Source organism: Delphinapterus leucas, chromosome 17 (genome assembly GCF_059928025.1).
Source record: "Delphinapterus leucas isolate spDelLeu-1000000601 "Yukka" chromosome 17, BTC_Dleu_Yukka2, whole genome shotgun sequence".
Classification (NCBI taxonomy): Eukaryota; Metazoa; Chordata; class Mammalia; order Artiodactyla; family Monodontidae; genus Delphinapterus; species Delphinapterus leucas.
In genome coordinates, this window is record NC_143145.1 from 49,185,619 (window position 1) to 49,202,193 (window position 16,575).

The 16,575-nt window shown below is 37.3% G+C and overlaps 2 long non-coding RNA genes across 11 annotated transcripts in view; one reads left to right on the forward strand and one right to left on the reverse strand.

Annotated features, from left to right (window-relative positions):
• Nucleotides 1–379: 379 nt before the first annotated feature.
• Nucleotides 380–11,585, reverse strand: LOC149746976 (uncharacterized). The gene is made up of 3 exons (XR_016388398.1): nt 10,751–11,585; nt 8,905–8,986; nt 380–648 (listed from the first exon to the last, which is right to left on the reverse strand). It is a non-coding gene; the product is annotated as an uncharacterized LOC149746976 (long non-coding RNA).
• LOC149746977 (uncharacterized) overlaps nt 10,409–16,575 on the forward strand; it is a 32,971-nt gene continuing 26,804 nt past the window's right edge. For 2 of the 10 annotated variants that reach the window (XR_016388388.1, XR_016388393.1), the window contains exons 1-3: nt 10,414–11,956; nt 12,891–13,078; nt 15,380–15,545. This is a non-coding gene — a long non-coding RNA (uncharacterized LOC149746977). Of the gene's footprint in view, nt 11,957–12,890; nt 13,079–15,379; nt 15,546–16,575 lie in introns of all 10 variants that reach the window. The other 8 variants (XR_016388390.1, XR_016388392.1, XR_016388395.1 and 5 more) reach the window with 6 other exon arrangements.

Below are 16,575 nucleotides of genomic sequence, written 5' to 3' on the forward strand. Positions count from 1 at the left end.
TACTAGAGAATGGACTTGAGGATATGGGGAGGGGAAGGGTAAGCTGTGACAAAGTGAGAGAGTGGCATGGACATATATACACTACCAAACGTAAAATAGATAGGTGGTGGGAAGCAGCCGCATAGCACAGGGAGATCAGCTTGGTGCTCTGTGACCACCTAGAGGCGGGGTATAGGGAGGGTGGGAGGGAGGGCGATGCCAGAAGGAAGAGATATGGGAACATATGTATATGTATAACTGATTCACTTTGTTAAAAAACAGAAACTAACACACCATTGTAAAGCAATTATACTCCAATAAAGACGTTAAAAAAAAAAGAATTAAGAGGTTTATTAATTATGTATTCCTGTGTAACAAATAGTCCAAAAACTTTAGCAGCTTAGAACAACAGACATTTATTATCTCACAGTTTCTATGGAAACAGATATAGGAAAACAGGTGCAAGTTAGCTGGGAGTGTCAAAGCCTCAGGCTCCGGCTCTCAGGCAGGGTGCCATCAAAATATTGGCAGGGCCTACAGTCATCTCAAAGCTCAACTGGGGGAGAGTCCCCTTCCAAGATTGCTCATGTTGTTGCTGTCAGGTCTTGTTTCTTTGTCACATAGGGCTCTCCACTGGCTCCCTGAATGTCCTCATGACATGGCAGCAGTCTAAGGTGTCGAAGCCAGAGAAAGGAAGATACAGTCCTTTATTATTTAATCATGAACGTAACATCCATCATTTTTGCTTTTTCTATTTGTTGGAAACTGTCACCAGATCCAGACCACATTTAAGAGAAGGATAATACACGAGGATAAGGATCATTAGGAGCCACCTCAGGAACTGTGTATCTATGAGGGATATAGAACAACTTTTTCTATGTATTTGACTTGGAGTGTGTGTCCCCTAAAAACTCTTGAAAATGTTTATATTTTCAAATTTATCTTTTATGTTGTCTGAAGTTATTACTGTACTCAGGTCTTCCCCATTCTTAGAGTACTTTCAAAAAATTAAACCCTAGGAAGATTTCTTATGCTATTTTTATGGATTATTTTTGTATTTAAGTATTTTAGCCATTTGAGCAATTTGGAAGTTACAAAGAATGAGGTATGGATTTTGCTTTATTTTATCCAAATAGTGAGCTATTTGTCTCAAAAATATGTATTTTTACATATAATAATTCAGCTTCCCTTTCCCGGATTTGAAATGCACAATGGCAGAATTTTACCCCATTCTACTCAAAATAAATAGATTGCTCCTCAAATCCTTGTGATTTCTTATAAAATTTTCTTTTATAATCTTGTGATTATAAAATAGGTATAACCTGTGAGAACAAACCTTGTTCTGAAAAAAATCATCTAACTCTTCATATCACAGAATCATTGTTCTAACTCTTAATATATATATATATGTGTGTGTGTGTGTGTGTGTGTGTATATATATATAGTTTATGCCATCATGTATCATGACTTAAACTCTTAAGGACTTAGTTATATGATCCATGTAGGTGTAAACTTTGTATCTACTATATGAAGCAGTATTTTGAAACCATCAGCAATCACTTGATTTTGGGACTGTGAGTATATACTCCATAGTCAAAATTAGAAATTAATATTTTCTTATGACAATTAAAATTACGTGTGTAGATTCTTACTGCTACTCACTCAAGACCTAGGACTGCGGAGGAGCTGATCTATCAGGTTTTCTTGCTAGCTATCTGTTGCCAGTTACATACTTAATAATTGAGAACATAATTCACTTCTTTCAGTTTCTCAAAATCCTCCTCTATACAACCTCCCTTTGAGCTGAAAACTTTCCATTCAGTAAAGTGGGTTACTTTTGTCTATAGGAACATGGTGGGTTAATGATGGCATAACAGCTCTCATAGTTTCTTGGAAAGTCTTGCATCTACTGCCACCCTCTGAAGTGGCAGGGTACGCAATACCTATTGCATTGTTCTCAGCTTCTTATGAAAATCTAAAACTTAAAGAGTTCTGTTTCTTATTCAGTTAAACTAGTTGTCTGTATGATTCTTATTGTTGTTATAGTTACCTTGTTATATTTACCTTGCTTTCTGGCTATCAATACTTATGTCATTTCATCTGACTATTACCTCCTTGAGATCATACTATATTTCATAAGTTTTGTATGCTCTGCAGGGCTTAGCACAGTGCCTTGCACAAGACAGATAATGAAAATATGTTTTGAATGAAGTAAATCATAATGCACTGGTTGGTGTATTTTGTGTGTGACTGAAAAAAAATTTTTTTATAGTAAGCATACATGATGTTTGGCTGATGCCATACATTTTCACTTAATTCATTGTCTATTTTAACTGAAAATATTTTGTTAGAATATAAGGGAGTTTAAACTTTTATTTGGAAAGAGACGTAATTTCTTTGTAGCTGAAAACTTCAAAGGTTTGCTAGTGGTAGATTATCCTTGCCCGATATAATTATCCTATGTAGTTAGAGACTATACTATAAGACATTACCATACAAAAGTTCCTTGACCGTAAGGCTGTTTTCTTTCTTCACACATTTTCTCTCCCATGAAGTAAGGTTGTGATACACATAAAGTTAATATTTGAGAAATGACTACATTGTAGAGCTTCATTGGTGGTGACATTGGTCAATCACATGAAATTTATTAGAATTCTAGATGAACTCAATGTCATCAAATTCCAGTTCAATCTAACACTGACTTCCAAAACTGTGCCCTTCTCTCAAATTTCATGACCACATCCATAGTGCTGCATTATAATATTTCAGCATGTGGACAAGTGCAGAAATCATGCATACAGTGCTCACTTGTTATAAAAATTCAGAAAATAAATCTAAATACCAATAAAAGGAGAAAATAAAATCAACTATAACTTGATCATTTAGAGATGACATTTTAGTGTTTCCATCTAGATGTGTTTATTTGCATATAATATGAGTCTGTCATATATTCAATTTTTCATTGAATGTGTCATGAACATTATTTTATGTCAACCATGTACCGTGAACATTGTGTACTAAATATGCTTTTTAGAAATCAAATTCAGTGGCTTCATTAGAGTGGAGAGTAGCGTATTTATTTTACCAATCCCTGATTTTTGACAATTTAAGCTCTTTCCAAATATTTATTATTATAAAAATTCTCACAATAAAAATTCATGTGCCTAGGTACTTACACACATACACTATTATGATATTCCTGATGTACAATATTGCTGTATTTCTTTCAATTACTGTATTTGTTTATATTAAACCCCACTTTTCCTGACTCTACCATTTCAGTCTCCACATATCATCAGAGTAATCATTTCACAATGACATTTATATGCCATGCCTCAGTTTAATCGTCTTCAGTGGGTCCCCATTGCCAGCCTGCATATCTAAAAGATCAAAGCATCCTCCTAGCCTTTGAATTCTGCCTCTTCCCAATTAGGATCTCTTGATTTTTACCTGTAGGCTTAGTTCTTCTCCAAATTCCCGGAGCAAATCCTGGTGATTTTATACTTAAAGGCATACATTCCTCAAAAAATTCTATTAAAATTCAGAACCTTCTCCCAATGACAAAACAAAAAATGTAGATAACTCCACGATGAAGCAGAATTTGGGTCTCACTTAGTCATAAATTCAAACTGTCATTTCAAATAGACATGATTTGGCTGATGTGAGCATTTCACAAAATAAGTGGTAAGAAACAGTTTTGTAAAGACAGTAGTACACAGAGGAAGCGTTTAATGTTATCTTTTAGATGTGAAAGCAGAAACTAAGGTTCAGAAGAATAAACTTACTTTTCATCCTGCTTAGCTACGCAGTCTCTTTCTATGGAAAGCAGTAAATATTTATTATAGGTTAAAGGCAATGAAAATAATGGACCTGTAGCTGGCAGCCATGCCAGGTAGTTCTTGGCACTGACAACATTTACCATATAAGCAATGACTGTCAAATTTAAAGAGCAAACACATTTTCCAGGAAAAATCATTTAATATTCATTTGCCAAGCACAGGGTATATTCAATTTGAGGGTTAACACTTAAAAAATACAGACACGAGGCAGAAAATATTGATTTTAAAAGAAGAAAAGGGGGAGGACATTTAAAAATCCATTTAAAATTAAAACTTTTCACAGAATCTCTAAAGTGGATCTAATAAATCCTGTGTCTCATATAAGAAACAGGCTTATTTCTGCTGTCTCAGATCATTTTGCAGACCCTTCGTTTAAGTCATGGCAGCTTAGCCAGTCTGGCAAAGACTGAAGGAGAAGGAAAATGTTATTTATAGGCTTCTTATAGGATATGAATTGCTCTTATTTCTTCATAAAAATTCTATTTAAAAAAATTTTTATTACTGTATTTATGTAGCCCACCATACAAGGGGCTCAAAAATACCACCACTCCACACACACATACACACCCACCAAAGTGAATTGGTATGAAACGGGGCCCATAATTTGTGAAAGAAAGGATCTGGCCTCAGCTTGGATCCAATTAGGATTAAATCCCACTCACTACCACCTGGAAATAAGAAAGCAATGAGAAGAGATGAAATGAAAGTAATGAAAGTAATTAGAGAGAGACAGAGACAGAGAGAGAGGGACAGAGACAGAGAGAGGGAAAGAAGAAGGTGAGGGGAGAAAGAGAGAGAGAGAGACTCTCAAGCTACAAAAATAGAAGCCATTGCCAGTCTAGTAATACCTGGATAAAGACAGTTAATAGACATTATCATAGGAATTCATCAAACTAGACACATAATGAAAAATCTTTAAAAATGTACTAGAAACAAATACAGACTAGGTGGAAGTCAATTTTATAATTACACAAAATTCTATCCCTATAATGGATAGAACACTATGGTATAAACAGAATTTAAATCAAAACTAATATTTCTGAATACTAGCTTGAAGAAAACATTACATATATTATACTTTTTAATTCTCAGAGATTAAATTTTATTTTCACTCACTCCTCACATTCAATTAAGCACAAAATCCTGTTGATTTTACCCGCATAACATCACTAGAGTATTCCCTTTCACTCCATTCCTTCTACCATATTTCCACTTCAGGGTTCTATCATCTCTCATTCAGAATATTAAAATATCTTCTGAGTGGAACTCCTTATCTCCTGTCTTGAGCACTCCTAACACATTCTCTACATTGAAGCTAGAGAAATCTTCCTAAAACTTTGTATGTTTTCATGTAATATTCCTCCTTAAAATTTGTCGGTAGCATCTTTTTACCTTCAGGATGAAAAACATCATCTATCCTATGGCATCCATGTCCTTTCACAACCCAGGCTTTGATTACCCTGTCAGCCTCATTCCTCACGCCCATCTCAGATTCACTGCCCATGTGCCATCTCTGCCAAGTCATCTGCAGTTCCCTCAAAACCGTCAGCTCTTTCTCCTCTGAACACTTGCTTATTCCATGCTTTCTGACAGCAGTTATTTACCTCAACATTTTGCCTGGGTAGCTCCTGATTATCACTTTGGCTAACCTTAGGTTTCTTCTCCACTAGGAAGCCTTGCATAATGATTTCTAGTTCAGATTTGTTATTTCCTTTAGAGAGTTCCATAATATTATCATGTCCAATCTCTCATAATACTTAGTAAAAGTGTTACAGTGATTTCACTTGAGGTCATGGACATACTGAATGATCAGGAATGAAGAAAGTACCAAACACTGAAAGATGTTTGAAAAGTACTCACAAAGGGAACATGCCAGATAAAGGCAGTATCTGCCTATATATTATAACCTGCCCTAAGCATTGCCGTGGTGACTAACATAACAGTGTAGGTGGGAGATTTTGAGGCTTTAGGACAAGTTAGTGGAATAAGAGTCAAGACAGGAAGAAACAGTAAACAATGTAAAACAAGGAGAATAAAGAAGTCATACAACTGTGAATTAAAGAATGAAGTAGGAGCTAGAAGAAAACTCCAACAGATCCGCTTTGGTGAAAAACAGGCTTGTTGTTTTCTTTGCAAGATTATGTAATCTACACAGTGGCCTTTCATGCACCACTCTTGGGAAAATAAGCTACTTTTTCACATTTTAATGAATGGAGTCATTTGTTTTTCATACCTCTCCTATTCTGATCTTCCAAAGGTCATAGAGTCTTCATCAAATATTTTAAACTATAAATATCTAACAAATTAAAATAGAAATGTTATAGGAAATAAAAAATCTTTAATAGGAATCTTGCTTATACTAGCTAATGAAAGCAGCATACAGACTGAAGTATTACCAAACAATGAATCCCATCAAACTGCTAATGGAAAGCCTTATAGCAAAATAATAAAAATGGTTTTTGAATGTGGTGTATGGCTACCAGTGGCATCATGCTAATCAAAGCTCATATATGCCCACAGCTCTCCACAATTTCGTACAAACTCTTACCCTAATTTTGTTTCTCAGTCTTCCCTTACATATTTGTTTTCACTTACATCTATTTACTCTCTCATGAGCAGAATCTGAGTTGTCCAGTATTGATGCCTTTGTTTACACAGTTGTTTCCGCATAGAGTGCTATCTTTATCTCTCTACACATCTCCAAATGGTACTTGTATTCAAGGTCTAATTTAAATCTTACTTCTTTCATAGATAATTTCTTGGCCAATGTCTATTGAAATGCTATCTCTTAGCTCTGAATTATATTAGGATTTATCTTTTCATTTAGTGTCCTGCATTAACGATAACCAAACAAAAATGAGATTAAGTCTTTCACATTACTTGTAAACTGAGTCTAAAGGCACACTAAATGGCTAATTTAAGAATATTTTAGCAATCATAGTATTATTATATTGCTTACCTAGATAATTCTGAAAAGAAAATCATTCATGGATGCACATATTCTGTTATATAGTTTTATAATGAACAAATTATTTTTAAAATATTCCCTTAAAGCAGTGAGCTGATTGCTCTGTGTGGAGCAGATGCCCTGTCATTCCTTAGTCAATCTCTTGAAATGAGTTTTTCCTACTCTAAACTATGGTGGACTTATCATCTCTTATTTACTCGTTTATATTAGCTATAACTGTGCAAACATGAGATTGTAAATTGAGTCTAAAGACATCTCCAAACAAATGGTTCAAAAATATTTTTTAGTAACAGTAGTATTATCAGAATAAGTATTACTTCTTGAAAAGATTCTATGAAAGGAATACCTTCAAGCTTTATGCATTCTGTGAACATTCATGTCATTACTTGACTATTTTAAAGGAATTTTCCCAAAGCACTGTTATGTATACTTTACGAAATTAAGTCTTATGGACCCCTGCTTGCTCCCTAGCCCTGCTGAGGCCCTCTGCCTCAGTGGGGAAGGTTCTTTCTCCCTTTGAGTTCATGCAGCCAAAATAAAACCGAGGCTGAGATTGAAGCAGCTTTATTCAATGGTCAGAGAATGGAGAAGTAGAAACTTAGTTCACGAATCAACTTCTCACCTTAATGGTGAGAGGGATTTGCTTTTAAGGAATAAGGACGATGAGGGTAGGAGTGAGACTAATGACGGTGAGGCACGTGCATTGGTTTTCTGGGAAAGAAGCAGGGCTTCCCTGGAAATGGGGTACCATCCCTTTTCTGTCCTTTTTTGCTTTGTGACATCCGGTCATAGTCACCTGTAGGTGTGTCATATAGTATACTATATAGTAAAATCAGCATAAAATGAGACTCAGGGTCTGCTGGAGGTCAGATTCGTAGCCATTTTGGTTTCAGCTGATTCTAACCAGTTTTTGTTTTTCTCTACCTATAACTTCCTTTGTGTCCAGACCCTGTGACTTAAAGATATATGTTAGTTCCTGTTCAAAGGAGGGATTGGTGAGTTTTGAGCAAGGGTCTGGTGGCAACTCTGGTAATACATAGAGCAGAGGCTCTTTCTCTAAATATTAGCCAATTGACTGGTAAATTTAATAAGGGTAAGCACTAAATTGAAAGGTAAAAGGCCACTTATGCCTCATCACAATAGAAGGGATTTGGGTGTAAAAAGTATTAAAACAAAGTTGTCCTTAGTACCCCTAGCAATTCACTGAATCCCAGACCTGAAAGTGGTGGTTATTCTCCATTATGTGTGAAGTGTTCCAGTTGGTTTTACTGGAAGAAAGCTGAAAATTTAGAGTTTGCTCTGAACAATAAGCAAACAATAAGCAAAATAAACCAAAAAAATCTTAGTCATCTATGTTTTGAATAGGTAATATACTTATATGTTTCAAAATTCAAGAATTACAAGAATGCATAAAGAGTTTCTCTTCTTCTCCCTGCTCTTCAGCCACTTAATATCCCAACTGTGAGGCAACCAATTATACCAGTTTGTGAGACCTGTTTTAATTAAATTTATATTTCCTAAGCTGAAACAGGTCTGTATTTGCCTCATGAAATGTAGGTCAACAAGACAGTTATTGAGTAGCACCTTTGCCGGGAAGGCTCCTGGATACTCTGAGAAAGAATTATAGAGAGGGCATGCTAGGGGATATCTTAGTGATACTTAATATACTAATTCCTCCTCCCATTAAGAGTATGATGCATTCTTCCTTCTCTTGTGATCCTATTCTGTGTTGGCCACTTTACTACAGTTGGTTTCATTATCCCTACTTTATATATGAGAACACTAAGCCTCACATAAATTAATAGTTTCTAATGGTCATGCCAACAATAAGTGGCAGATTTGGAGTCAGATTTGAATTGCAATTGTGGGACTCTAAAGCCTTTGTTTTTTCCACTCACTGCTTAATCAGAGAAGGAAAATTCTTGAAGTCAGATTTCAGGAAGAATGAATGGGAAAACAGAGAAAGCCAAAACAGTTTAAAAATAGGTTTTTTTATTAAAAAAATTAAAATGTAAAACAGCTTTTATAGACATATTACCTAAATTACCCATAGCAAATTTCAGTTACAAAACAGTTACACTGTTTACACAAGGTATTTGAACAACCTATCAGACTCACCTACTCATAAGGCGTTGGGAGATTGTTGGGGAAGGTCCTCTCATGGGCAGAAGTCAGGTTACAGAGAATAATTCACCAATCACTAAAATAAGAACATGTTACAGCACATAAACTTATTTTTCTTTTGTGATCTCAAAGACCAATGCAAACATTATCCACACCAGAGCCCAAGAAGTACCTGTATCTGTTATTCCCACTTCATAAGTGAGGACATAAGACACCCTGTGAGTCAACTGCATAGCCCAGTCCTATGCTCAGACTACATAAATACCGCTAATGTTAACATTCTAGGAAACAAGTGGGAGAAAAATGTGATGCAGTAATGCCAGAGTGTTGCACTGTTCCTTATGGCTTCTTTGACGGCAGAATTAATTTCCTACCCGATTTAGTGAAGAATTTTAGATTATGAAATTGTTAATGAGCACGAAAGGGAGCTCCCTTCATTTCTTGGTCCCAAATGGCACAAAACTTAGATAAATTAAAATCTTGAGAAGCAGCATCCAAAATGGGAGGATCAATCTCCTTTAAAATACCTAAGGAATCCATCAGTGCTAGATTTCCATATATTTTAATAGTTGATTCTAAAATACATCTACCCTCTCTAATCAACCACCACCCTTCAAAGTTGACTAGATACACATAATTTCCCAGTAATTGCTCCACAGAATTCAAGACCCAGGGTAAATAGACCCTGTATATCACTAAATCAGGATTATGGTACACAAAAAGCGGGAACAATTTCTAGAGGTGTCTCAAACTTACTGTGAGATCTAGCCCATCCAAGCCTGATCGCAAGAGAGCAAGTAAAAGCCACAGGCAGATGAAAGTCAATACCATTAGCAGGGCTGAAGCTGAGGAATTTATCTGCTGTTGGATACTGACGGCCTCTGGCTAATCAGGCATCTAGCATGATGTATTTTCACTTTAGGTAGAGGGGGAGGAGAGGAGAATGTTGTAATCATGGATGTTAACTCACTAAGAATTGAATGCAGGGCCTAGTTAAATTCCTATTGGAAGGAAAATACACAAGGCTAGTGACTAGACTCACTGATTAATATATATGGTTGAAAGGTTTTTCTGGAAACAGGAACTAATCTAGCCTTCCCTTGAAATCTGGACATTGCACTAAACTTGTTCCAGGATGGGAGAGACATTCAAAAGTTTTGGTCGTTTAACAGCTTTCTGATTTCCGTTTATTGTTAGCAAAGATAATACAAGTTTCCTCTAGAGACAGGTTTCCCTCCCTGTGACGGTAAGAGGAGAAACTAAATTGAGTTTGATATCTAAACTTTCATGCCTACATGTGTAAACCAAAAACAACAAAAAGCCCAAACCAAAACGTCCCAGACTCTACAGCAGTGCTGTTCAATAAAAATATAATGTGAACCACATATACAATTTGAAATTTTCTAATAGCCACTTAAAAAAAAAAAGTAATAGCCACCTGTGGCTAAGAGCCTACCTATTGGGCAGTGCAGCACTAGAATTCGACTTCAAAAAAAAAAAGGGAAAAACAAAGCAAACAGAACCCAATTTCAATAAAGAGGACGTTTAGAGTTGGGCTGTGATCGCTGATTTTTGGTGTCTGGAGAAAGGAGGCCCAGGAGTAAGAAACAAAGGAGAGGGCAGTGAAAAGAAGCGTGATTGCTGCATCTCCAGAGAAGCCTGCTCTCCCCACCATGTTAGCCCAAGCGTTGAACGGCTGCCTAGAGGTGACGAGGTGTGCGGCCGATCCTAAAGGGTCACCGTCGCTTGGGCTTCAAAGCCCGCTTGCCCGGGATTAGAGCCAGTGGGGTGGGGAACGCAGATTTCGGGGCTCCGCGGTGGAGCCGCCAGGGCGCCCTACCTGTCGAGCAGCGGGGTGTGAATGTGCAGGTGTTTCACGGCCACCTGAACGCGCCAGTCTGCGTGGCGGGCAGAAGACACGATGCCGGACGCGCCGCGGCTCAGGTAGCGCAAGTCGGCGAGCTTGTGGTACGGGAGGGTGAGCAGGACGCTGCAGATGGCCTCCTCGTTCATGGTAGCGGGTGGCGCGGGCACTCAGGCAGCCGGTCGATTCCGGAAGTGCCCGCCGCTCCCCCGGCTCCACCCCCTGCGCGAGCCGCGTCGGCAGGCCCTACAGCCTGCCGGACATGAGGTCACGAGGCCGTCCATTCTCCGCGCAGCCCACGCCAAGCCGCTGCTTATCCGGAGCCGGAGCGGACTCTTCTCTTCTAGAGACTGGTCAACTCTGCGGCGGCGGGGCGCACAGCGGAGAAGCTTCCTCTCTCCGACCTGGCCCTCCCAGTTGCTGCCTGCCACCGGAGCCCGCCTGTCGGAGCTCCACCATCCCCAGACTTCTCAGGCGACGTCAGCGGCGGATGCCGAGGCGGGGATGAGGGCCACTGGCCCGCGATCCTCCCAGCAAGGCTCCGGCCTCGGCCTGAGGCCCGAGATCTCTGCCTTGTGGCGCCCAGATGACGTGTGCCACACCGGCGGGGCTCGGGCGGGGGCTTGGGAGTGGGGAAGTGAGGCAGGGGCGCTCAATTTGTCTTCTCTCCACCCAACCCACTAGGTTGGAAAGGTTTTCTTTTGGGGAAATTTCCTCTTCGCAGCTCCACACCCAGTCAGCGGACCCTCCCACCCAGGAGGAATCGCCTCTGGTCCCATCGGCGCGTCTTCGGGAGTCACCAAACACCAGATAGAGGTAGTGGGGTGGGTGTGGCAGCTGCCGTTTCCTGACTCCAAGCCTGCGCGGAAAGCCCTTTGAGGACGTGCAGTGGTGACTTACTAGGGCTCCGCACTTCTCAGCCCGGTGAGTCAGGTAGGGGTGTAGATTCACTTGCTTATCTGGACTCCAATCTAACCTCACTTCCAACTACTTTAGTCGTGTGGGGGTGGCTGATAAGCCCTGTCAGAGTTTAATCCTGTCTAAACGTTCAGATGTTTAGTTCCTGTTGGGTGCTTCTCTACTAGGGACCTATTTTTCTGACTTTTTTTTTCTCTCCTGACGTCCATAATTACAGACAGAGATTGAAAAGTAACCTTGAGAGAGTCCTTCCCTTGATTCCAGGTAAGCCTGCAAACATTACTTTCTTATAGATCTGGGAAGAATGCGGTGTTTAATGCCAATCAAAAAAGACTGCAAAGATCTTTTTACCTTAAACAAACACTTTTCTACACCAGAAATGATTATTTTGCAAAGTGTGGTGCAAATATTATACACAATACCAAGTCCATGCTAGGCATTTAATGAATTCTAAAGCGAAAGTAATAGGGAATGCCTGACTTCAATCAGGGATTTCTGCCTACAGAAAATCAGTGCTTCCTGTATTTTTGTATTGCCTGAAATGAGAGTAGCAGTGTTACATTTTACAATAAATGGAAGCTGTAATGAAAGAGTGTGTTTTAAAATTTGATAATTTAAAATAAAATACTTAGCTCTAAAGATATGGTCTGATAATCTGTGGTTCATTCCTTAATAAGCTTTTTGCTACAAAAAGTGCTCAGAAAACTTTTCCCATTCATTCATTCATGCAGTCAGTTTACAAACTAAGAATTCTAGAGAAAGAGAACAAAAATTAAGAAGGGAGGAAATGATCAAAATAATAATTCAAGAATTTCTTCCAGGACCAAAAGACAAAGATGTTCATAGTTAAAGGACCCACCAGCTACCCACAGTGAATGAAGAAGGACCTATGTTAAAGCACGCCATTAAAAAGATCAGAACACGAAGAGTAGAGAGGATTTTAAAAGTTTTTAGAGGGAAGAAGCAGGAATAAACGGATGGGAATTAGAATGGCATTGGGTTTCTCAACAATAACTTTTATGCTAAAACACTACAGTGAAATTTCAAGTTTTGTAAGACAATAACTTCCAACCTAGAATCCTGTAGTCAAACTATCCATCAAGTGTAAGAGTAGAATAAAAACATTTTCACATATACAAGGATGAAAACATTTATTTTCCATCCATCCATCCACCTTTTTTTTTTTCTTTTTTTTTAGGGCAAGTTACTAGAGGATGTGCTCCAACAAAACATGAGAGCAAGATAAGAAAGAGAAAGACATGGGATCCAGAAAAAAGGACCAGGAGAATGTGAAGGGAAATGCCAGGGTGAAAGATATGTGGCAGAATTAGAGAGCAATCGTTTTCACCGGAGAAGGAAGATGGCAGACTCCAAGAAGAAAGACTGGTTAGTGTAATTGAATTTATATAGATTACTAATTTTGAGTATTTGGGTAGTTATATTGATAGATGTTTGATAGATCTAATGAAATACGTGATAAAATTCGAGAGAGAACTTAAAAAATATAAGCAAGTAAAAAACGGAAGCAATTATTAATTCCATGAAAACTAAAAATTAGGCAAGAATGGAAACAGCGTTTCTCCAACTGTTGTGTGGTGAAAATTCTAAGACTTTTTAGAGCTTCTGAAATACTCGTGTATTATAAACCTTGAAGGAGAGAACATGCAGCATAGAGCACTCTGAAATTTATGTATATTTTTAATTACATTACTTTAAAATTTTTAAAAATTAGTATTCACATGGTTCAGAATTTAAAAGTGTAACAGACAGATAATTCAATAGAAAATTAGGCAAAAGACCTAGATACTTCACACAAGGGTATATCTAAATAGCAAATAGTACATGAATGTGAAAAGGTGCTCGACATCATCAGTCATTAGAGAACTACAAGTTAAAACCACAGTGCAATATCACTACACAAATACAAGAATAACTAAAATTAAAAGGACAGAATATAGCAAGTGTGGGTGAGGTTTTGTAACAATTGGAGCTCTTGTACATTGCTGGTGGGAGTGTCAATTGGTACAATCAATTTTGCAAACTGTATGGCAGTAGTATTAAAATTGCAGTTATGAGGATCCTCAGCAATTCCTTGCCTAGGTATATGGACATGCATATGCATGTATTAGAAAGTTCATAGTAGTGCTATTTATAATAGCTTCAAACTGGAAATTACCCAAATATCCATACATAGTAGAATGAGTAAATGATTTGTGGCCCATTTACACAGTGGAATACTAAACAGCAATGATATTGAGCAGTGTACAATATGATGAATTGCACAAATACAATACTGGATGAAAAAGCCAGACACAGAAGAGTATACATTTTATGAGTCAATTCCTATTAAGTACAAAAGTAAGCAAAACTAGCCTATGCTTTTAGAAATCAGGATAATGTCTGCTCTTGTAGAGTGGTCATAGTGAGTAGAAGGGACAGGATGAGGCCTCTGGGGTGATAGAAATATTCTGTTTCTTGATCTAGGACCTAGACTCTTGGTGCCAGTTACATGGGTATGTTCAGTTATGAAAATTCTTTGAGGCTACACAATGTGCACTTTTCTGTGTATATATATGTTATACTTCAATAAAAGGTTAATAGGTTTAAATACAAAAATAATATATGTGGGTGTATATTATGTCTCTTACTTTTATTTAATTAGTATTACAGTATATACCTGTTCACCTTGCTTGTCTTTCACTTAGTAATCTATTTCGGATATCTTTCCATACAAATGCATATAAAGCTTTCTCATCTTTTTTTTGTAAATGATGGATATGCCATAATTTACCCCTCATTGGTGGACACTTAGCTTGTTTCCACATATTTACTATTACAAATTATGCTGCAATAAGTAATCATATATGTCATTTCATACATGTGCAAGTGTATCCATATATATGCCCTAGAAGCTGAACTGCTGGACAAAAGAGTTATGTTCGTTTGTAATTTTGGTTTGTATTGTTGAATTGACCTTCACTGAGGTTGTTCCAGTTTTCTTTTTCTGCAGACAAATGAGAGTGCTGTTTCTCCACACACCTTCTTGCATTTCTTTTCGAGATAGATAGTATAATGTTGATCTGCTGATTCCTGTATTTCAGTGCTTTTAAAGTCATTTAAATGCTAAGATTCTTTTTATTGCAGACCTTCTAAATATCTGGCTTCAATTTGCTTATCACAACATCAAACCTTTAGCTTTCATGATAGTTTCACCATTATAGAGCTAAAACTATGTATTCTTAGTGATATGTACATTGTTTAATTAATGCCCATAATGAATGGCTAATGACAGAAAACCTAAATAATACTAATGCTAAACTACATCAACTAAATGAGAAACAAAAAACATGAGAATAATTATGCAAATTAGGCTTAAAAACAAGCCTCACACCTATATGTTGAATTCATCTATTCAAAATTCTGTAGAATCATATTAAGTCATATTTTCCATTTACTGAGAATAAAGGTTATTTATATCTGCATGTGCTATTTTAGGGACATGGTAGCTTGAAATGGCATGCTTGAAATCTCTCATAGTCTGTTTTTTTGTTTTGCTTGTTTTTTTAACTTCAATGCCTTTTATTCCTGTAAGTTCTTTATATTTATTTATTTTTCTAATTTTTTTAAAAATTAATTTTTATTGGACTATAGTTGCTTTACAATGTTGTGTTAATTTCTGCTGTACAGCAAAGTGAATCAGCTATATGTATACATATAATGTCCATGGACAGAGGAATGGATAAAGAAGGTGTGGTATATATATGCAATGGAATATTATTCAGCCATAAAAAGGAATGAAATTGGGTCATTTGTAGAGACGTGGATGGAGCCAGAGACTATCATAAAGAGTGAAGTAAGTCGGAAAGAGAAAAACAAATATCATATACTAACGTTTATATGTGGAATCTAGAAAAATTGTATAGATGATCTTATTTGCAAAGCAGAAATAGAGACACAGACGTAGAGAACAAACGTATGAACACCAAGGCAGGAAGTGGGGGGGTGGGTGGGATGAATTGGGAGATTGGGATTGACAGATATACACTATTGCTACTATGTATAAACTAGGTAACTAATGAGAACCTACTGTATATAGCTCAAGGAACTCTACTCAATGCTCTGTGGTGACCTAAATGGGAAGGAAATCCAAAAAAAGAGGGGATATATCTCATAGTCTTTAAAATTAGAAACAAGACAGAAAAGTTGAAAAATAAACCCCTTAAAAAAGTACAAATGCAAGAATTAAAAACATCTCATATTCTAATTTTTTCTATTTTTTGGTCTAAAAGCATCTGGTAACCATTGGGGGAAAATGGGTGAAGGATATGTGGGACCACTCTGTATTATTTTTACAACTTCCTGTGAGTCTATTATTATCTCCAAATAAAAAGTTTTAAAAAGTTGTACCTGGGTGTATTACAACAAAGAGCCACAAGAATTATAAAAAGGTATGTAAAGGAGAAGTAAGGCTTCCTGATTCTTCAGATCTCCAGTTCACCTCCCCTAAGACAGCAAATAAACTTAACAAATATTATGTGCCATAATGCTAGGTGCTGGAAATACAGGGATAACAAAAGACACATGGTCTCTGTCCTTAAAATGCTTTTAGTGTTCTAAGGGAGATAGAACCTAAGCATACAATTACAGTAGAGTGTGATAAATGTTCTGGTAGGGAAGTCCAGGGCACACTCAGAAATTAGGAGAAAGAAGCCTGCATGGTAATTTAATGAAGAGAGGTAAGGCAAACTGCCCAAAGTCATAGAGTTTTTAAACTACAGAGACATGATTCCTGCACAAATCTATTTGAATTAAAGCTCATATTCTTTCTGGGAACTGCTTGCTGTGTCACTAGGGTATTACATTTTCAGTTTCACTTTATATGA